The sequence below is a fragment of the Pollicipes pollicipes genome, unplaced genomic scaffold (genome assembly GCF_011947565.3).
Source record: "Pollicipes pollicipes isolate AB1234 unplaced genomic scaffold, Ppol_2.1 Scaffold_6052;HRSCAF=7182_pilon_pilon_pilon, whole genome shotgun sequence".
Classification (NCBI taxonomy): domain Eukaryota; kingdom Metazoa; phylum Arthropoda; class Thecostraca; order Pollicipedomorpha; family Pollicipedidae; genus Pollicipes; species Pollicipes pollicipes.
The window spans coordinates 15,485,270-15,489,883 of record NW_023596805.1 but is presented as its reverse complement, the minus strand read 5'-3'; the positions used below and the strand labels follow the sequence as shown (position 1 = coordinate 15,489,883).

The following is a 4,614-nucleotide window of genomic DNA, read 5'->3' as shown; positions in this document are numbered from 1 at the left end:
TCACCCACCGAGACAGGGTTAAATTCTATAACAGTGTGTCTTGCGCAGGTTTCCGGGCGATTTTAACCTTTACCGCCTGTCTCCCTGAGCCGCCCTTTTTTTCAGCGCCATTCGGCGCGTTACATATCTGACGCTACATGTGGCGCGTGTTGGTGCTTGGTCGGCGTTGCGTACATCCGTCCCTCTTATCCTGAATCTCGCTTCATCCTGCGTCCTCGCGACACCCCGCTTGTCCGGGGCAGGCTGCATGCGTCAGCCACGAGTGGGCCGAGAGCCCCGTGGGAAGGGGGACCCCGACCGGGTACCCGCGCATGCGCGGGTTAAAGCTCGGCGGTTGGCCCCCCAAGCGCATGCACGTCTGTCCCATCGTTAACCACTTTCCTTTATCCCATAGCCCTGAAATGATCATGTCTGGTCGAAAGGGCTCTAATCCAAAAACCTTAAAAACCTCGGCGTTGCGATCTGTTGTGTTGGAAACGTTCACTGCCCGCGTACCAGGGGTGCGTGGTGGTTGCGCGTAGTTTTGGGTGCTTAACAAATATTTATCGCACTTTTCGATTAGGTTGGGGCATTTGCGCTTGTCTCTTTATAGCCTCGGGTCTTCTGCGTTGAACCTTTGCCTGTATTGTCAGTTGCCAGGCATGGGTAAACTTCCATCACGTATGAAAGTGCACTGGGCACGTAAACTGTGGTTTTAATGGGGGAGGAAGAAATTTGAAAAGGCACATGAACACTAAGCACAAAGGGTTGCCCATTGTTCTTAAGAATTCATGTTTTAGTTCAGGTGGAACATGGGAATCTTGGCTCCAAGGTAAGAGTTTAAATGGAATCTATGTATGAGTGTCCATTCTGCACAGTACCTAATGTTAAATGATATTTACCCAAGGTAGATAGGCATGACCAAATCTACCTACATACCTATCAAACACAGTGAATGAAATCATCTAGAACTGCTGATTTGGTGGCAGAGGACACAGTGTAACAAATCATGACTTCCTAGTCTGTATGGGCAGTTTAGTGCATAGTTATCTTCAGCTTGGTGCAGTTGCCACCATTTAGTAAAATTAAACTGCATCATATAAAACAAAGAAGTGTGAGAGAGCCAAATTCACCCCCAAAATGAGAAGAAATAGTTTTTTAATGAATCATGCTCATCAGCTGAGATGTAACTTTGCTTGTAGTCAGTGGTATTTCATTGTTTTCACAGTGATGTTAGCCTGTCTACTTACAGGTACTCTGCCAATAACAGCCTTTGCTGATTCAAATTTTTTTCTTGAAAGGTTTGTCAAGGGTTGTAAAATAGATTGGCTTTGATTTTCCACAGGAATGAACAGTGGCACAGATGGCAGAGAACAATGCACCAACACTTTTGAGATGCCAAGTAGGTCATCCAGTCTAGCTTTGTCATCAGTGTCTGCAGACCAGACTGGAGGTGAGTTTTTCAAGTATACTGTCTGTGGTGGCTGGGTATTGATGGTAAATGACTTGGGTTTCTGTTTTATTCAGTGTGAAATGTTATTAAAATTGCAAAACTTCCAGACCAATTTCAAGATAGGCATGGAATGGTGGATTAAGGTTTCATGGCAAGCTGTGCATTGTTTAACAAATATTGCAATTGCAGTATTGTTGCATTACACTTAGCAGCTGGTTGATCACAATGTTCCTGAGGACTTATTTTTGTCATGACTCGTCTTCATTCAAATTGATCAGATACTGTCATCAGTTATAGTTACCACCAGCTTTCCCATTGTTTGCCAGATAAACACTTGATCATCCTTTAACAACTGCTTAGGTATTGATATTGAGTGGGGAGGTAGCAACATCCATTAAAAATCAGGCCATTTTGTGATATACACCACCACTTTTATCAAGCCATCTTTGTGTTTCATGGTATATGTGCATAACCTGTATTTTCCTACAACAGTGGTGCTGTATCCAAGGTGTGTGCTGTCTTATAATGTCTTTTTATCAAGTTAGTGATGACATTTGCCAGGAATTGCAAGCTGCACAGTGAGCAGAGCTCACAATGATGCCACTCCTGAATCAGCATCCCTGCATCCCTGTTCTGAGTACCCACAAAACTCCGGTCAGAATACTGCAGGTACTAAGATGAGCTGCATTGGTTGGATTTGTGACATTGGAAATGCAGCATGTCCTGACTGTTGATCTTTAAATGGCCCCTGCATACATATGGATGTGATGGTGTGATGACTGAAAGTCAATTTTGGGTTGTCAATCATGGAACAATACTGTACTCTGTTGCCAAAATATTGTTGCCTTATCATGTGTCTTCATGCTCAGAATATTTCATATCCATTTTGGTCTCAATAAAAGTATGCCTACCACTGTTCATTTAATATTTTTGTTTTATTTATCATGCAGTGCTTAGATGTTGATATTGAATAGGGATGCCAATTTCCATTAACAGTTTGGGTGTTTCCAAAAAATCTGGGCATTTTTGTGGGGCAATTCTGGTGTTCCTTATGTTTTGTCATTAACCTGTCTCTTCCACAGTTTTCCAGTTTCCACAGTTCCACAGTTCCGCAGTTCCACAGCGCTGGGCGTGTAATTGTTAAGGCGGTGTTTAGTTTTAACCTGTGTCCTTGTTCAAGCCTGCAACTTATTGGGCCGACAAACGCACCCGAAAATGACAATCACCAAAGCAGCCAAATTTCTGCACGAAATTGATACACCACCCGTGACTTCTGAACCTGGCTCGAACCGAATTATCCCTTTGCGATTCGATCTCCCTTGGACTCAAGCAAACTGCAATCCACAGGTCCGTCCTATCGTGGCGTTTTGTGCTGCCCTGGTCCGCAACTTGAAGGCAAGGAGAGAGGGAGCTGGCGCGGATGGTGGAAGAAAAGGAACAGCAAACAAGGCGATCCTGGACAACATGCTCGATGTCCGGTCGGCTGGTGACCTAAAGGGTTTCCAGACCTAACAAAAATCAGTCGACGCCCAGGTGAGCACAGTCTCCGAAGCCATCGGACATCTGGTGTCCGGCAAGCTGGTCCGCCATCGGCTGCGGCGCCGAGCTGCAGCGTTCGCGAAGCAATCAGCATCCTGCGTAGTGAGGAACGCACTAGCTCCAACCAAGCTCTCTTGAAAGCTTTGTGGAAACGTGGTCGCTCGATCGAACCTTTCGTCAGTCTAATCGTCCGCGCGTGGTTGCGCAGTCCTGTCGAAAGTGTGGTTGAGTCCATGGGCAGCGTATTCAAGGAGGTTTTCTCCATGCGTCGGCAGCTGAGGCATGACAATGCCGCGAAGGAGCTCAGGATTGGATGGAATGGTCCTGAGCTTGATGGTGCCGAACATCTCATAAGAGCTGTTCAGAAGCGTCACCAGTTTGACTTCGTGAGGCAGTCTGTCAACGTGAAGCACGTGCTCACGGGAACGGTGATTGCCCGACACAGAGCATGCCGATCATATCGCTCCTGCCTTTTCAAGTAGTTGAAGAGAAAAGGAGTGCTGGCATCGTGAGTCAGCCCTTGGATCAAATTTTGCGTGCGCGGTTAACGTTCTGGAGCTCACGGCGAGTGCTGAAGCACTGTAGGCAGGGTTCTTAGGCTTTCGTTGTGTGCTGAACTGTACGCGGCGTATTTGGCATTTTGTACTGACACCATGTCGACGCGATTATGTACGTACCCAGGGTGAATTCAGTGTAAATACAAAAAATCGTCGCGAACTACGTGGTGTTGAAAGCGTTTTAGCAAAACATGTATCTGGTCAAGGATATGGTAGGTAAAACTACGATGCTGCCGCGATCCGACCGAAGCTCCATTGAGAAGTTGACCAATACGATTTTGCGTTCACCGGCTTCATCAAAAAGTCAACGAGACACAATCTGGCATCGCAGTCCGGTTGGAGACAGTGTCTACGGTTATTTCACCCCTGCTCCCTTTCTTACTCTTACTTACTGGCAAGGGACGGAGCAGGCGCACTTCAGAGACTGGGAGGCAGAGCTGGTCAGATTGATCACCCCTGCCACGCAGCTGGCGTCCTGAGCTGAAAACGACCGACATTTTGCCGTCGTCGTGCTGGACTGGGGGGTGGCGGCCAGCGGGCCAACGTCAGCCCATCGCGGCGTCGCGCTGGACTGAGGGCTGGCGGCCAATGGGCCAACGTCAGTCCATCGCGCTGGATTGGAGGCTGGTAGCCAGTGGGCCAACGTTGGTCCATCGCGCTGGACTGGAGGCTGGCGGCCAGTGGGCCAACGTCAGTCCATCGCGCTGGACTGGAGGCTGGTGGCCAGTGGGCTAACGTTAGTCCATCGCGCTGGACTGGAGGCTGGCGGCCAGTGGGCCAACGTCAGTCCATCGCGCTGGACTGGGGGCTGGCGGCCAGTGGGCCAACGTCAGTTCATCGCTGCTTTGCAGTGATGATGACGGACCTGAAGCGCGGCTGACCGTATGGCCATTACGCCGCGTGGCTGAACGCTTTCTGTTGGCCCTGGTTGATTAGCTCGCCATTTTGACAATGGTTTTACTGGTCCGCGGAGCATAAAAGCCTATAAGCATAAGCGTGCCCCGGCGCCAAAAACTGTCACGGAGCACGTATGCCAACATGCACATGTGGGTCTTGGGCCTGCAAGGCAAGCAGATCTGTATACTG

General features: G+C 48.6%; 1 long non-coding RNA gene across 2 annotated transcripts; it reads left to right on the top strand.

Moving 5' to 3' along the window:
* Positions 1–372: 372 nt before the first annotated feature.
* LOC119104554 (uncharacterized) lies at positions 373–3,688 on the top strand. 2 transcript variants are annotated; one of them, XR_005094960.1, is made up of 4 exons: positions 373–811; positions 1,325–1,432; positions 2,780–2,965; positions 3,247–3,688. It is a non-coding gene; the product is annotated as an uncharacterized LOC119104554 (long non-coding RNA). The 2 variants fall into 2 exon arrangements; XR_005094959.1 differs by having other exon boundaries at positions 2,780–3,688.
* The last annotated feature ends 926 nt before the right edge of the window (positions 3,689–4,614 follow it).